The sequence below is a fragment of the Salmo salar genome, chromosome ssa05, assembly GCF_905237065.1.
Source record: "Salmo salar chromosome ssa05, Ssal_v3.1, whole genome shotgun sequence".
Lineage (NCBI taxonomy): Eukaryota > Metazoa > Chordata > Actinopteri > Salmoniformes > Salmonidae > Salmo > Salmo salar.
In genome coordinates, this window is record NC_059446.1 from 52085704 (window position 1) to 52104328 (window position 18625).

At 46.1% G+C, this 18625-nt stretch overlaps 1 protein-coding gene across 2 annotated transcripts in view; it reads right to left on the bottom strand.

Moving 5' to 3' along the window:
• Positions 1-18625, bottom strand: part of LOC106605077 (zinc finger protein 407) — a 158443-nt gene that overhangs the window by 93468 nt on the left and 46350 nt on the right. The gene's annotated exons all lie outside the window — the stretch shown is intronic.

Here is an 18625-nt window from a genome sequence, read left to right on the forward strand (position 1 = left end):
TCTTTACCACAGTCAATGAAAGGGTTAACCGGGGGGGGGGGGGCAGACAGAGATGACTTTTTACAATAACATGTCAGGATTTGGGTTGCAAAACTTTCAATAAATTCCCTGCCTTTCCAGAAATCCTGGATGGAGGATTCCATATTTCCTGTTTATTCCTTCCTGATTCTGGGAATCCTCCAACTAGGATTTCGGGAAAACTTTGCAATCGTAATCAGGACAAAGCCACTAGGATGCAGCAGGTTAACTAAGGCAATGGGTTTCACACTGTCAAAAAATATGTTTTAAAACACTTCGCAACAGAAAAAGAAAATGTCATTTCTTATTGGTCTGGTAGTAACTCCCCGTTTTCCTCGTTTTCAGCCGTTGAGTGCCTACTGAACACGACCTTGGATATCCTGTCATTACATCAAAGAGAGTGTGTATCAACAACGACCCGGACTCATACACCCTCAAACGCAAACTCACACAGACAGAAACAATATCACACACAGGAAATATTTGAGACACCATTTCAAGACAATGTCCTGACCGTGTTCAAAGCCCTAAGTTCGTTCCATTCCCTAAACAGTTTGTGAAGCCCTAATGGTGGGATGACAGGCCTAACTAGTCAGGGATCAGCCCCGTTTCCCTAGCGTTTCATCCTCTGGCCATTTAATTCAGCAGGAATCACATCCTATTACGGTGTTCCTGCTGACAGACAACGACCACATCTAAGACGACATGACAGAGGAACAGGAAAGAAATAAAGAGAGAGAGAGAGAGAATGAAAGAAGGAAAAAGAGTTGAGCCAGCAGCCGCGTTGAATTGGAGTGTTACTGCAGACACTGGTCTTCACTGTGGACTCATGGACTTTCTCTCTCTTTATCGCTCTCCCTCTCCCGCTCTCTTTCTGTTACTCTCTCTCTCTTTCTGTTTCTCTCTCCATTCCTCTATTTACCCCGCTCTGGCCTGTTTGTTTCTCGTTCTCTCAAAAAGTCTCTCTCCATCTGCCTCTCTGACTTCCACTCTCTCTATTGGTCATTTTGTTGTAAAGAGCGTATAGCCTAATCGTTTCACTGTTCATTCATATCACAATGTTATCTTCCCCCTACTACTGGACACACACACACCCACACACGCACGCACGCACATACACGCACGAACACACACGTCCTTCTGCTCTCCTACCTTCGCCCCAGAGCCACATCCACACCCCCCCCCCCCCCCACCCAGAGGGAAGCCCATGCTAACTAACACCCCATATAAATATTCAAACATGTTCCACTGTTTTGTTTTGTTATCATCATTCTCTCCCTCCTCTTCTTCTTCTTCTTCTCTCTAGCTCCATGTCTCCATCCATCCATCCGTCCAGAATGGTGCCTGGGAGTATGACTAAACCGCCCTCCTATCCACTGAAGGAGAATGACAAGACCAAACCCACAGGGGAGGGAGACACTCTGGGTGACTGGAGGCAGTGGCACTGACTGACTGACTGACTGACTGACTGACTGACCGCTTCAACTAGCTATGAATAAACAAACGCGCTAATTAAGTTAGCATTCTCTAGCTTTTTCTAGGTTGTTTAAGTCATTGGGGGAGGGGGGGGGGTGAGAAAAAAAAGAGCTTGCAAACATGTCCGTTAATTATGGATTACAGCTGTCCTTCATAAACCTAATTACCGAGTGCTGAAAGGCAACGGGGGCGATTTGCATATGCACATGAAAGACATGAAGACATATGCAAAGATATGATTTAAATTAGCATTCTTTGATAGCGAGGGTTACAAATCAAACTGGCATGTTGTGAGATTCGCATCCCTCACTCTTACTTCTTTCCCCCCCCACATGTTTATTCTGAGCATGGCAGCAAGCAGTGACGGCACGACTGGCAGGGCCTGATGGAGGCACCTGGCAATGGCCCGCTGAAGTGAGACGACAGACACACGCACGCATGCACACACAAACGAACACACGCGTGTGCGCGCACACACGGCGCATAGAAAGTCACAGACAAGCTTGCATATACGCGCCACAGAAACGGCAGGTTCAAATGAAGGGCAAGGCTAAGTGGGAAAAGAGAAAATCCATTTGTTGAAACAGGTTTCTAATCCCCTGTTCTCCATAGGTCCGCTCTCAGGTTAGGATCTACCGGATCTACCTCCAACAGCTTTGAGGGAGCGTCCTTTACTCAAACGACTGTTGCCTTCATCATAAAAGCAACAAAAGGGGACATTTCACCATGCCATTCATCCATATCCATATTTCCCCAGATGAATTTAACTAATAAGGCCTTATTTTAGCCTCGAGGGAGGCTCTCAATTTAAAGGGAGATAAAAAAAAAGAAAATGGAGGAGTTTCACGTTCCACTCCCTTTAGATTAATCGGTGCGCCACACCTCGTTAGCTCTGTGACGCGCCGCAGCTTTACCGATAAGCGGCGAGACACGGCTCAATTACCCAAGTTACACTTCTTTCTCTTCCCTCCATCACCAGATGAAGAGATAACATGTCAATATGGGATCCAAACAACTTCATTTGCCTAACAGTATTCCTGGATGGTTCGGGTCGGGAATCTCAATCTTCAATTCCGGAAGGGATGTTGGGAGATCTAAGGAGATGCCTCTGGCATCAGTGAGGCGCAAAATGGCCCCATCCTGTGCAGAACATACAAAGCATTCTGGGATACACAGAGAGCATTCTGGGACAGACAGACAGACAGACAGACAGACAGACAGACAGACAGACAGACAGACAGACAGACAGACAGACAGACAGACAGACAGACAGACGACAGAGACAGAGACAGAGAGAGAGAGAGAGAGAGAGAGAGAGAGAGAGAGAGAGAGAGGTGTATCACATCACACATGGCTTGCTTTACTTAGCCTGTATTCATAAAGAGTCTCATAGTAGGAGTACTGATCTGAGATCAGGTCCCTGTGTCCATAAACGTATTCATTATTCTGTATATAAAAGGCCGAACTGATCCTAGATCAGCACTCTGAGATGCTTTATGAACATGGGCCATGGGCCTATTCATCAAAAAAATAATAGCACTTTGCTGCCATCTGTGTCAGAAACAGAAATCATGTCATTTGATGGTGTTATAAGTATCAATGTCACCTGTGCGATGGCCTTGACAATGGCACATACAGGAAGGTGAACCACGATAAAAACGGAGAGGATATTTTTTTTGTTACTCGTCAAACTAAACTCTTTCTCCTAAATGGTAAGGGTGACCAACGAGTCATTAGGCAGAATGAGAGAGGTGCCAGATGTGTGAATCGCTCAACCCTCACCAAACTCAGCAGCGTGCCCAGGAGAGAGAGCTCTAGAGGGCTCTGTGTGTCTGTGTTTCCTATGGAGCTATACGGAGCTACGGCTCAGTTCTCTCGGTGGGGTGAAGCCGCCTGAGACAGAGCTACTACAGTGGGCCGCTGGGCCCTGTTGAAATGACTAGTGAGGGCGCTCATCCTGCCTCGTGTGCCAGTCCTAATGATGGCGTCCACCTGCTGTTTTAATGTCACAGCTGGAGTGCCCTCCATCCCTCACTGACTTCAGCATTAGCAGCAGGTATCTCTACAGAACGCCTCCTCTTCGCCCTCGCCGCCCCCCCCTTACCTCACCATCCCCTTCTTACACCTCTCTACCTCCCCTCTCCAACAACACTCCATCTCGTTCTTCCACCTTCTCTGCAACTCCCCCTTGCCACACCCTACTCCCCGCTCCATCTCCCCCTCAGCTCCTCTTCACACCCCATTACTCAGATGAACCCTGGTGAACTGTGAGGTCCTCTGTACTGGAAGCCAGATCCTCACAGTAGGCCCCTGCGCCAGGAGAGAGCGAGAGCGAAAGAGGGAGTGAGAGAGAGAGGGAGTGAGAGAGAGAGAGAGAGAGAGAGAGAGTGAGAGCGAGAGGGAGTGAGAGAGAGTGAGAGCGAGTGAGAGAGAGAGCGCATCCCTCTCTCTACCTTTCATTCTTACCGCAATCTGCTGATTTGAGCATATCTCTGCACAGAAACAACGGGTCAAACAGACTTCCACTATATGGTCAATACAAAATAAACCATACAATACACTGTATAATGTGTGTGTATAGCCAGGCATACACACACATTATACATCCTATCTCATTCACTCTGTTTCCATAATTATACCCTACTTGGGTAAACATAATCTTTGCCTTTTCATATAAATACAGTGTGATGGGGGGGAAGAGCAAGGTAAGTTGACATGTCTAAACTGACAACTTAACGGGCGAGTAAACTGACAAAGGATCCTGAACCCCCCCCCGGACAGGAGCGTGGGGGATCGAGACGTGATGGCAATAACAGGAGACTGACAGACGGAGGACTTCTACCTCCCTTCTCCACCTCCCCTCCATCTCCCCCTTCCACCTTCTCTTCATCTCCCTCCCTCCCTCCCTCCCTCTTTCTCCCCTCTCCACATCCTTTTCCCCCCACCTTCCACCTTTTCTCCAACTCACCTTTCCGCACCCTAACTAGGGGTTCCGTTTCTTCTACGCCTGCTACATTAGGTTGGGGGCGAAAAAAAACTGACTGCTGCAACCTGATTGGCTGAACGCAATACGCAACATCCGGGATTAGCATTTAGCCACTCTAGCATGTTTCACAAAGAAAGTACACATATTTTCCCACAACAACAACAAACAAAAAAATCGGCCTTCCCGCCATTAAATAAAGTTAAGGGGGAAATCTAAGCTTTTGCAGCCTGAATGGCGAATGTTTTAAGTACGAACCGGTTACTGGGGAACACAAGTGTATTACCAGCTGGCCACATCAAACCCACTAGTGGCTGCCCAGGCTAATCTCTGCACAGAAACAATGGGTCAAAGAGACTTCCATTATATGGCCAATACAATACAAAATAAACAACAGCCATAGCCACACACACATTATACAGCATATCTCATTCACTCTATAATTATACCCTACTTGGGTAAACATAAATCTTTCCCTTTTCATATAAATACAGTGTGATGTGTGTGTGTGTGGGGGGGGGGAAATAGCAAAAGGCCTGTAGCGCGTCTCACAGGTAAGTTGACATGTTTAAACTCCGATGACTTGACGGGCGGGTAAACTGACAAAGGATCCTGACACACATCCCCTGACAGGAGTGCGGAGCGTCGAGACGCGAGTTGACGTGAGAGCAATCACAGGAGACAGACAGACGGAGGATTGAGAAGGGGCATTCTGCAAAGAATGAGCCCAGATTAGTGACTGGGGATCTACAGCTCGTCTAGGTGTTTAATGGAAGCCGTAAGCTTGACGGGGAGAAAAGGCCCCCCGAACTGACAAAAAAATAAATAAATAGGAGGTAGAACGGGAGAGCACGGAGGCAAATCTAAAGGCAGCGGGATACGTCCGGTGAGAGAGAGGGAGAGATGGAGGAAGAGAAGGAACTAGGGAATAAGAGGAAGAGGGAGTGAAAGAACGAGAGAGAAAGAACGAGAGAGAAAGTACAAAAGAAGTGCGGCGCTGTCACTTCGTTTGACGGGAGGAAGGGTGACTTCCCATCGATACTGCTCTGGCTTCTAAAAGATCCGCCTGTGGAGATATCCCATAATGTATCAGCCATTAAATAAATAAAATGTCTGAATTGATTTTTACACCATTGCTGGTGTACTTGGTCTATTCGGAGATTCATTTGAATAGATATAAAATAAGAACTAAAATGATTCGTTGATGGTCAATCACCACCAAGACGTTGACTAAAACAGACACCTCTCACTTAAAACGGCACCACGTGTGCGTACCAGTGTGTGTGTGTGTGTGTGTGTGTGTGTGTGTGTGTGTGTGTGTGTGTGTGCGCATGCCTCTGTGGTAGCCTACATAAAGAGCTCTCCCTCTTTCTCTTCCTCTGTCTGTGTGTGGGTTGCATTTTGGATCAGTTGCCGAGGCAGGTATTGGGGCCCTGACGGATCGATTGAGCAGCCGTCCTCGTCGACAGTGGCAGCGCCCCACAGAGCTCACAGCTCCTCGGCACACCGTCCCATTAAAGAACCATTTAGAGGGAGAAAAGTTCCACCTGCACTTTATGCAGAGAAGCAGACGACCCTAAAGTTCACCGACGCGAGATGAAACTACTTCGGCGACAGAAATAAAATATCCTGTCTTCTTCCACCAACAGCAGATTTTCAGATCTGGCTTCTTTTTAAGGGAATGCCAACATGATGTGAAATCATCTATTATTGATCTCGTCGTTATGTTGCCAACGGCAGTTTAAACGTTAAAGAGCCACTGGCTCTGAGCGTCGTAGCAGCGCTGTTGGCACAATATGCGATTCGACTTCATTATGTATTCCAATTAACCGGCTTAATGTGTAAGTAGTAAAAAGAAACAGAAACTTGAAAATGCTGAACAAGGAGGAAGAAAGAGAATTTATTGTATTCGGTTCCAAGATATAAAATATGATAATTATTCATACATGGTATCTGAAGAGCAGTTTATAAAACTCGGGATGGCAGTTTCATGTTTGAATGATCTGGTATTGTCCCTTTAAAACTCCCTATATTCAGAATAACAATATATGTATATATATGGGTTACAAAAAGAAACAGAAAGAAAAGCTAGTGTTTGCTACTAGAAGAGAACAGGCCTCTCCACCTCCTAAGAATGAGAGAAGAGAACAGGCCTCTCCACCTCCTAAGAATGAGAGAAGAGAACAGGCCTCTCCACTTCCTAAGAATGAGAGAAGAGAACAGGCCTCTCCACCTCCTAAGAATGAGAGAAGAGAACAGGCCTCTCCACCTCCTAAGAATGAGAGAAGAGAACAGGCCTCTCCACCTCCTAAGAATGAGAGAAGAGAACAGGCCTCTCCACCTCCTAAGAATGAGAGAAGAGAACAGGCCTCTCCACCTCCTAAGAATGAGAGAAGAGAACAGGCCTCTCCACCTCCTAAGAATGAGAGAAGAGAACAGGCCTCTCCACTTCCTAAGAATGAGAGAAGAGAACAGGCCTCTCCACCTCCTAAGAATGAGAGAAGAGAACAGGCCTCTCCACTTCCTAAGAATGAGAGAAGAGAACAGGCCTCTCCACCTCCTAAGAATGAGAGAAGAGAACAGGCCTCTCCACCTCCTAAGAATGAGAGAAGAGAACAGGCCTCTCCACCTCCTAAGAATGAGAGAAGAGAACAGGCCTCTCCACTTCCTAAGAATGAGAGAAGAGAACAGGCCTCTCCACCTCCTAAGAATGAGAGAAGAGAACAGGCCTCTCCACCTCCTAAGAATGAGAGAAGAGAACAGGCCTCTCCACTTCCTAAGAATGAGAGAAGAGAACAGGCCTCTCCACTTCCTAAGAATGAGAGAAGAGAACAGGCCTCTCCACCTCCTAAGAATGAGAGAAGAGAACAGGCCTCTCCACTTCCTAAGAATGAGAGAAGAGAACAGGCCTCTCCACCTCCTAAGAATGAGAGAAGAGAACAGGCCTCTCCACTTCCTAAGAATGAGAGAAGAGAACAGGCCTCTCCACCTCCTAAGAATGAGAGAAGAGAACAGGCCTCTCCACTTCCTAAGAATGAGAGAAGAGAACAGGCCTCTCCACCACCTAAGAATGAGAGAAGAGAACAGGCCTCTCCACTTCCTAAGAATGAGAGAAGAGAACAGGCCTCTCCACCTCCTAAGAATGAGAGAAGAGAACAGGCCTCTCCACCTCCTAAGAATGAGAGAAGAGAACAGGCCTCTCCACTTCCTAAGAATGAGAGAAGAGAACAGGCCTCTCCACCTCCTAAGAATGAGAGAAGAGAACAGGCCTCTCCACTTCCTAAGAATGAGAGAAGAGAACAGGCCTCTCCACTTCCTAAGAATGAGAGAAGAGAACAGGCCTCTCCACTTCCTAAGAATGAGAGAAGAGAACAGGCCTCTCCACCTCCTAAGAATGAGAGAAGAGAACAGGCCTCTCCACTTCCTAAGAATGAGAGAAGAGAACAGGCCTCTCCACTTCCTAAGAATGAGAGAAGAGAACAGGCCTCTCCACTTCCTAAGAATGAGAGAAGAGAACAGGCCTCTCCACCTCCTAAGAATGAGAGAAGAGAACAGGCCTCTCCACTTCCTAAGAATGAGAGAAGAGAACAGGCCTCTCCACCTCCTAAGAATGAGAGAAGAGAACAGGCCTATGAGAGAAGAGAACAGGCCTCTCCACCTCCTAAGAATGAGTAACACACTAAAGTTCCGCCCCTTATATGAGAATACGTACAAGCCCCATTTTCAAGAAGCAAAGCAGAAATGTATCAAAACTGCCGGTTGTTAAAGGTGGTTAGCCTTCCCTCGCTCATTTCATTCCTTCTTTATTGTCTCCCTCTTCCTCACCGCGGTGCCGTTAGAGATATGAAAAATATATGGGCTTTTCTTCCTCTCTTTTCCTCTCCTCCGTCCGTGTTAAATCATTAAACAGGAGCGCCGCTCATTATATTTCGTAACAAAACTTCTCTTACACCAAATAAATCACGAGCAGCGCCACTAACAGCCGTGTAGGGATAAATTATGGTGCGCCTCACTGGCAGTATTGGTATTTTAAAAAGCTTGCTGTACAATTTCTATGATGAACCGTAATTTGTAATGCTGGTCGGTTTATGTTAAGAGGGCCTCTCAGCAGGTATCTATCCGTGCAGTATAGGGGGTGAAGGGTGGCGAAGGAGAAACGACAACGCTATTTGCATTTGCATTGTTTTTTTTTCCAGCCTATGAATGTTATTTAAAGCCACGTTTATTTTGTTATTTTTAATGATGCAAGGGTGTGTAACCTACACATAACCTACACATAGGACTGCTATATCAACATGTGTATAGATGTATACTGGCTACTGTACTGAATTTCATATACAGTGGCAAGAAAAAGTATGCGAACCCTTTGGAATGACCTGGATCTCTGCATAAATTGGTCATCACATTTGATCTGATCTTCATCTCAGTTGTAGTCCCGTGTGGCTCAGTTGGTAGAGCATGGTGTTTGCAACGCCAGAGTTGTGGGTTCGATTCCCACGGGGGACCGGTACGGAGGAAAAAAATGTATAAAATGTATGCATTCACTACTGTAAGTCGCTCTGGATAAGAGCGTCTGCTAAATGACTAAAAATGTTTTTTTTTTTTAAATGTCAGTCACAACAATAGACAAACATAGTGTGCTTAAACTAATAACACACAAATTGTTGTATTTTTCTTGTCTATATTTAATACATCATTTAAACATTCACAGTGTAGGTTGGAAAAAGTATGTGAACCCCTATGACTGCTCCAAAAGCTAATTGGAGTCAGGAGTCCGCTAACCTGGAGTCCAATCAATGAGACGAGATTGGAGATGTTGGTTAGAGCTGCCTTGCCCTATAAAAAACACACACAAAATTTTTGTTTGCTAGTCACAAGAAGCATTGCCTGATGTGAACCATGCCTCAAACAAAAAGAGATCTCAGAAGACCCAAGATTAAGAATTGTTGACTTGCATAAAGCTAGAAAGGGTTACAGAAGTATCTCTAAAAGCCTTGATGTTCATCAGTCCACGGTAAGACAAATTGTCTATAAATGGAGAAAGTTCAGCACGCTTGCTATTCTCCCTACGAGTGGCCGTTCTGCAAAGATGACTGCAAGAGCACAGCGCAGAATGCTCAATGAGGTTAAGAAGAATCCTAGAGCGTCAGCTAAAGACTTACAGAAATCTCCGGAACATGCTAACATCTCTGTTGACTAGTCTACGATATGTAAAACACTAAACAAGAATGGTGTTCATGGGAGGACACCACGGAAGAAGCCACTGCTGTCCAAAAACAATGTCTGAAGTTTGCAAAAGTGCACCTGGATGTTCCACAGCGCTACTGGCAAAAATATTCTGTGGACAGATGAAACCACAGTTGAGTTGTTTGGGAGGAACACACAACACTATGTTTGGAGGAAAAAACGGCACAGCACACCAACATCAAAACGTCATCCCAACTGTAAAGTATGGTGGAGGGAGCATCATGGTTTGGGGATGCTTTGCTGCCTCAGGGCCTGGACAGCTTGCTATCATTGACGGAAAAATGAATTCCCAAGTTTATCAAGACATTTTGCAGGAGAATGTTAGAATGTTTTGCAGGAGATCTGTCTGCCAATTGATGCTCAACAGAAGCTGGGTGATGCAACAGGACAACGACCCAAAACAAAGTAAATCAACAACAGAATGGATTCAACAGAAGAAAATACGCCTTCTGGAGTGGCCCAATCCTGACCGCAACCCGATTGAGATGCTGTGGCATGACCTCAAGAGAGTAATTCACACCAGACAGCCAAAGATTATTGCTGAACTGAAACAGTTTTGTAAAGAGGAATGGTCCAAAATTCCTCATGACCATTCTGCAGGTCTGATCCGCAACTACAGGAAACGTTTGGTTGAGGTTATTGCTGCCAAAGGAGGGTCAACCAGTTATTAAATCCAAGGGTTCACATACTTTCTCAGTCTCAGGCAGGCTGTTCTAATTCTGTCCCACAAGGAGCAGTAAGTGGGGGTGGTCATGGTTAAGGTTAGAGAGAGAGAGAGAGAGAGAGAGAGAGAGAGAGAGAGAGAGAGAGAGAGAGAGAGAGAGAGAGAGAGAGAGAGAGAGAGAGAGAGAGAGAGAGAGAGAGAGAGAGAACCACCTCCCCGGCCCCAGTGGGCAGATTACAAAACCAGGGCTAACAGGGCTGCGAGGGAATAACAGGGTCCTGTTCATTAGTGAAACAATTTACAATAGAAAACAATTTACAACGCTTTGCAAAACAAAACAAAAATGTGTGTTTCTTATTGGACCATTCCAGGTAGTACCTCCCTGTTTTTTTCTCCATTTGGTAACTAATGAACATGACCCAGGGCTGCCTGGGGCTAACAAGGGCTGGGTCTGGTGCTCAGGTCCGTTTACCCAGACCTCCCCTCTCCCCCTCCTGGGGATTAAAACAAACACAGCCCTTGATGAGACCAAGAAAAACAGCCCAAACATGACTTATTTAGTCTGTTTACTGCTGTTCACTGTATCTGCCAGTCCTCAGAGAACAAATTAAACGTATAAAACAGAGAGAGGTAAATAAATAATTAAATCCCCATGGTATAGAAGAATTCCGGAAGCCCGGAGAGTTGAGAAAAAAGTTTAATTTTTCCAGAAGGCTTTGTTCTTACCACACCTTAAGAACAGAACAGAGGTGTGTGGATTTCACTGAGCAGATCAATTTACAACAATATATCAAATCAAGTAAAGGTCTGAAACTGAAACAACGCTCAGCAATGGAATAATCCATGAGAGTTCGCGATGAATCAAAGGATATGAACACGCCACACTCAATTTGGAGGAGTCAAGAGATCTTGAAAGAGAGACAGGAAAAGGAAAAAAAGACCCTCTAATGTCAGCCTTGTTGTTTCTGAGTGATCTCGCACATTAAAACGAATGGAAAGAACATGACAGAGAGAGTTGTGTTTCTCTCACAATAGCTTTCCTAAAGCAGATAATCCATAAAACATAAGGCCTCCATATTGACGTTTACCCGGCCTGAGTGAAGGGTAATGCACTGATGTCAGAGCTGGCTGAGCTGCCTGCCTGTCTCTGTGTGTGTCTCTGTGTGTCTGTATGTGTGTGCGTACGTGTGTGTGTGTATGTGTGTGTGTGCGTACGTGTGTGTGTGTGTGTGTGTGTGTGTGCGTACGTGCGTGTGTGTGTGTGTGTGTGTGTGTGTGTGTGTGTGTGTGTGTGTGTGTGTGTGTGTGTGTGTGTGTGTGTGTGTGTGTGTGTGTGTGTGTGTGTGTGTGTGTGTGTGTGTGTGTGTGTGTGTGTGTGTGTGTGTGTGTGTGTGTGTGTGTGTGAAATGCTAGCTACCACTCTCATTACCGCTGCGCTGAAGGGCGGCTAAGGTCACTCCCTGGAAGAGGAAAATAAACTATTTCACTCATCAAATATGCACTTATTCCGTGAGAGAAAGTCTTATCACATATTGAAAGTCAAGTCTCTATAGTAAAGCCAATGAAGGTCATACAGTTATGTATAGATTTGTAAGGTGAAAGTTTTGTGTTCCTATTATTATGACTCTCCAATCTTTTACTGCAAGTTAAAGAAGTATAAAGATGTCTCCTCTCTTTCACAGAATAGTGGGATTCTATAGGCTGATGTACCGCTTATGATTCTACACAATATACATCAATATTATGTGGATGCTGCCTCCCACTCAAGGCTTGAACCCTCACTGAGTTTCGTGCCTTCAACCTAATTAAAAAATAATAATAATTAACTCATTAAATTGAACGGTCTCAGTCACACATTTACACGTCACACTACTCACACCGCCAATGCGGTGTAGCTACTATCTAGCTAGCTAGCAGACTAGATCTAGGCTTTGACTCAGCACACAATAAACAACACTATTCTCTTGGGGTAGTTTAAATGTTACCTCATTTATGCCCAACGTGGATAGAAAGAAGTCTGTTCTTCCAGCACACAACGACAGTAGCCTGTTTACATTTCTGAGTGGAGAGAAGAAGAAAACCTTGAGAGGAACAGTGAGCTCTGCCACCATGGCCATTTAAAAGCCAATCCCAGCATCGGGGCCTTAAGAAGAAGTAGGCCCCATTTAAATTGCAAAGGTCCTCCTCAGTCACCGGCATACAGAATGCAATATGTATCACCGGGTCCTCAAGAGTAAATGAATAAATAAATAAATAAGTAAATAAAGGATGACATGCAAATGAGGGTGACGGAGGCGCGGTCTCAGCCCGTTCGGTGATGCGCCAGCCATTAATCAACCGGCACATGCAAAGCGTCCGCTCCCGTCCTTAGCATCTTCGCATATTCTAATGAAGCCGCTGGCATGCAAATGAGGACGACCTTTTCATTTGCTTTCCTGCAACTTTTACAGTAATACCAGCGAGTGGAGAGGGTGGCTGTAATGGCTATTAAAGCCTAGGCTAGCGTGCGTGACGTCACGCTGTGGGCACCTGAAACTTTATGACACTGTAATTAGGCTAATCTAATACCGTGCGCCGCCTGTCACACCGTCTCTTTATGGCGTAAGACTTGTAGGACACTTTATTTATTTGGGCTCGTTCTGAGGAATGGATAGATGGTCGGATAGTCAGTCGGTGGGATTTATACCCAGACTAGACGTTTCCTCCTTCCTCCCACCCTTCGGCCCCCACCTTCCTGGCCCGTGAATGAATCCCCCTGCCGGGGTTGGTCTGATGGGGAGACACAGTGGCGGCCGGGTGGGGTTCCTGCCACTGCCGCCGCACCCTGGCATAACTCTCCCACTCAGGCCCCCTCTCTGTCGCCCCCCCGATCTCCCCTGCTGCTGAGAGGCCCTACCCAGGGCATTGAGAGAGAGAGACCATCCCTATCACCAAGGAAGCAGGCAGGCAGGGCAGCGGGGTCCAACACTGTCGACGGGGAGGCAGGAGGAGCAAACCGGCAGGGAAGGAAAAAAAAAGTTTATGCCTCCTTACCATGACTTTGAACTTTCTCGGATGAGGCATAAATATTGAAATGAAAGATGCGCTCAGCGCAGAGGGGAGGATGGGGGAGGGAAGGAGGGAGGATAGACGGATGGGAGGAAGAGGAGACAGGAGGCCCACTGAGAGAGGAGACAGGGCCCTCACCCCTCTGCCAGGAAGCATTCTACTGGGCCGACAGTTATGGATAGGAAACATTACTGGGGCTGGTAATTAAAGCAAAAACTGATACCGTCTCTCGGATGGGGGATTTCAGACGCCGCATCCATTTGTCACTGCTGCGCACTCGCCAAGGCCAGATTGAATTACACATATTTAGTCCCACAGAGTACGCCAGCTTTTATCTACCTATCTATCTAGATATCTACCTATCTATCCCTTCAGTCAGGTTGTTCAGTTTGACATCAGATCAACTTAAGAAGATGTTTCTGGTTTCCTGTCTGTAAACCTTTGTCTCCTGTCCATTAATAGCTAACTCAATAGCCATTCTGATTACCTCACATAACAACGGCTCTGATCATGCAAAAACATATCGTTCTCTCTGTCCACGTTCACTCAAAAGTGAGTGAGTGACTTCGTGAGTGGACTAGCGAATGATTTAGAGACTGGGTTAGGGACTGTGTAAGCTAGTGAAGGACTGAATGACTGCATGGGCGAGTGACTGACTACCCAGAGACGGGGAAAAGGCCAGCAGAGGACTAGGAGGATGCCATGTCACCAGGATGGGGGGATCGGTGACACTGAGCGTGTCACGGGGTGACGGCTGCACTCTGCTAGGACTAGTCGCCCCTCCGGCGCTGTCACAGGAACCAGCCGCTCCCGTTACTGACACTACCCCCTCTGACAGGCCAAACACGACAAACCTCATCTCTGGCTAGAGACAAGCCCTGACGGCACACACAGACAGACGGAGAGAGAGGGAGAAGACGGAGGAGAGAGAGAGGAGAGGGAAAGGGGGGAGAGAGGGGATAGAGGGAGAAAGAGGATGGAAGAGAGAGAAGGATGGAGAGAGAGAGAGAGAGAGAGAGAAGGATGGAGAGAGAGAGCGCGAGAGAGAGAAGGATGGAGAGATAGCGTGATGTGAGAAAAATAGGAAAAAGGGAGAGAGGGTGAGGAGGAGGGGAGACAGAGGAGGCGAAGGGAGAGAGACAGCACTAGAGAAAGTGGAAGGAGATAGAAAGGGTTCAGCGAGAGAAAGAGAGGCGGACGAGGGAGTGGGGAGGAGAGAGGAGCAGAGCGAGCGGCAAGACTGATCGCTGTTGATCTTCACGATAAGCGCTCCCGACAACTTGCGACCAAAGTGGCGCTCCAACACTAATCGGCCGTGAAGGCTGACCCGCAGCTAGGCAGCGGAGTTCAGATCGGATAGGGCCGGCACTCGGGGCCCAGACGAGATTGCCCCGGACAGGAGACATCTAGGCATCAAAACTCCCTGAGAAATTGTGACATGGCTTCAGTGCACTGTGAGAAGAACATGAAGAAAAAAACTAGCGAGCAGTGATACTCGGCACTCTTGGCAGTCAGGGCGGACTTATCAGGCTAAGATGAAAAGAGAAGGACAGAGGGAGAGCAGAGAGAGGAAGAGGGGGAGGGGGAGGAGGGAAGGAGGAAAGGGAAGGATGGAAAATATGAGGAGGAAAAGAATATATAAATTTTACTAACAATTATGTTTGAGCCATTTCAAAAGGAGTTGGACCTGTATCTGTCTGAAAGAACAACCTTGAAATGTGTTTGTGTTCACCCTCTAGCCTACTTTGAGCGTAAATGTGTGTGTGTGTGTGTGTGTGTGTGTGTGTGTGTGTGTGTGTGTGTGTGTGTGTGTGTGTGTGTGTGTGTGTGTGTGTGTGTGTGTGTGTGTGTGTGTGTGTGTGTGTGTGTACATACATATACAGGGGAGTGTTACTAACAAATTATTATTAACAAATAAATAACAAAATGAATACAAATTGAGCAAAACATGTCTGAGGACTCTAAACCTCAAAGTATGACTGAAAAACTTAAAATGGTCTGTAAATATCATCAAATCAAAAGCGTGGGCCACATGTACATAGCCCTAACTCTTACCTATCAGTCAATTGATATGAAGTGCTTCACAACCACAATCCAAACAACAAACAAATCAACTTTCCTCCATAGAAGACACTGGGACAAATGGCAAAGCCCACAGTGTGCATGTCAAACCTGAATCTCCATGTCTCTTTAACAGTGAAAAACAATGGCCTCAAAACTGAACCTTGGGGAGTGCCAAGTAATTAGATACTACCATACTTGACTGAGAAAATACACCGAAAAAACATAATAACTCTAATATAACGAACCAGTAACGACATGTGCAATGAATGACAGCTTCAATCAACTTCACTTTCAATCCCCTCGCAGGGAGAAGACCGGTCACTCGTAACTAGGTTTACTGAAATAATGCCTGAAATCCTTCACTGTCTTTTGACATGCAGCCCTTTAAATGAAACAGATGAACAGTCGTTTTATAAATTCTTATATAAATATTTTGCTGAGTGGGTGCCTTTATTGCCAAGGCGCTCCGTTGGTCGTCATGAGGAAACATGAAGCCCTATTCTAATACTGCCATGTTTTTACAGTCACTAATGACTACAGGCTCCCACTTAGGGCTCCGCCTGCAAAATGTGTCCATTGTATAAAAATACATATAAAATAATCATATCTGGCACCATAAATCATCATGGGCTAGATCCCTTACGGACAATTTACTGCAGAGCAGAACACGAGGCAGAAGGGAGGGAGTTGAGGAAGGGACTGTGTGTGTGCGTTTATAGTGGAGGAAGTAACCACTACGGTCCTCATACTGGAATAATAATTCCACGACACGTGTGGTGAGGGTGTCGATGGACGGTGGTCACCTGGGTCACTGGGGGATATGCAACAAGGGCCAAAGCCAAACACAAAGGCTGTACTCTTTATTACACTAAATCAATGCTGGGGGCACTGTGCAGCACAGAAACTGTTTCAAACACTAAATGCGGTCTATGGTTCCACTGAGTCTGACAATATGCCAATAACTACGGGCTGCTAACCTCAACCCCCCAATCCCCCACCACACACACACACACACACACTAACCTCAACCCCTCGGCACACACAGTTAGAGACACACACACACACACCAGTGAGGTGAAGCAGAAAGAGAGAGAGACAGTCACCGGACCCCCTCTCAGCCCCCTCCCCCCTCCAACCAAAGCCCCCCGGGCCACAGGGGTCTCCGAGGGTGAGGTGTCAGAGCTGGTGAGGCCTGCCGGTCATCACCCACAATCCCTCACTGTGGAGAGGAGGGGTGGGAGTAATAATACTGTCCCTTATTGATCTGTTGTGGAGAGATGCTCTCTCTTTACACAGGGAGCAGACCACTGGAGCCAGGGCACAGAAACCACACACACACACACACACACACACACACACACACACACACACACACACACACACACACACACACACACACACACACACACACACACACGCGCGCACACACACACGCGCACACACGCACGCACACACACACACAAATATGCTAGACTATATCAAAAAACACAAACACAAGTACATACAGAAATATGTGTGCATGTCACGACCGAGGTTGATTCCAATTAAAGGAGTATGATCCCTATTCAAAGTTAAGAAAGTGTGATGCTGATTAATCGCAGAATCACACCCCGTGAAATCTCAAGGCTTGAAGTGCAACCACACACACATGCATACAGTAGCATCTACAGAAACATTTGTACGAAACTATACAAACATGTGCATACAAATGTGCACAGACAAACAAACACATAATAATAAAAACACAAACCCAAATACACGGTGTACTTATTTATTGATGAAGTTATTTGCTCATAAAAAAAAAATGTACGCCCTTTTCTTCTAAGAGAATACTTTGGGAGGAATAGAACATGTTTTAAAACATGCATAGAACAAGTCACAAACCTCCATTCACATTATATCATAACAACAGAACAAAATAGTCTCCAACATTGAAAAATGTGGTATTTGCACACGGATTCCAGAGGCATCTTTAACACGCCAAAGAACTGTCTCCACCACGCAGCACAGCTCTCTTGCCATTAGTTGTGACTGGTTCGGCTAACAATCTCTTCACTTCTCTATCACTTTTCATTACCGGCTGTTGCGGTGAAACCTCACTTCACTCTATCATTGACACAGTAAGGCTAATGGGATCTACCGTCATGTAAATTAAATTGTTTGTTTCGTTTGCTTCCTTCACTCCTGATTGTCAGCGCAACTCGCCAGGGAGCAGCAGCAGGTGTGTTTGTTTGTGTAGGAGGAGTACACTGGAGGACTGCTTTTGTGTGTGTGTGTGTGTGTGTGTGTGTGTGTGTGTGTGTGTGTGTGTGTGTGTGTGTGTGTGTGTGTGTGTGTGTGTGTGTGTGTGTGTGTGTGTGTGAGAGCGTGTGTATACTTGTGTCTGTGCGTGCATGTATACGCAGAGGACGGCGTTGGAGGCAAACCAGATGTTTCACCTGACCCTGGGCTCAGCCGCGAAAATGCAAAGTTCTGGTGCCTACTGCATGCTCCCGCCGGCACAGGTACAACCAACTGTCACAAACACTGGAGAATATGCATAACCGTGGGCTCGGGTTACTACAACATGGTCAGAATGTAAATTTGACAACCTTCCGGAGACGAGTCAACCAGCCAGCTAGGCAGCGCTACAGCGGTGGCTGTTGGGTAATTGACAGCACCTGAAAACAAAACAACGTGCCCCTGTTTACGTGCCACAATATGGAAAGCTGCTATCGCGTTTCATTTGTCAACAGAGAGATATCAAATGGTGACGGTGAGGGAATAAACACATCCCTGTGATTACTGATTAAGACGGACGATAATGACACAACACATGTAATTAGACGAGTGAGCGACTTCGGCAGCGAGAATAAATATTCTTTACATCCATACAACGCCTGACAGGAGAAAAAAAGTACTGTACGTAAAATACTGTATGTGAAGAAAACAGATAACTCTTTATTTGAACGGTGACCTACCTACATTAGGACTTAGCCAACCTACATTAGGACTTAGCCTAGCTACATTAGGACTTAGCCTACCTACATTAGGACTTAGCCAACCTACATTAGGACTTAGCCAACCTACATTAGGGCATTCATAATCCGTTCATAATTCATTCATGTTAAGCCATATTACAACCT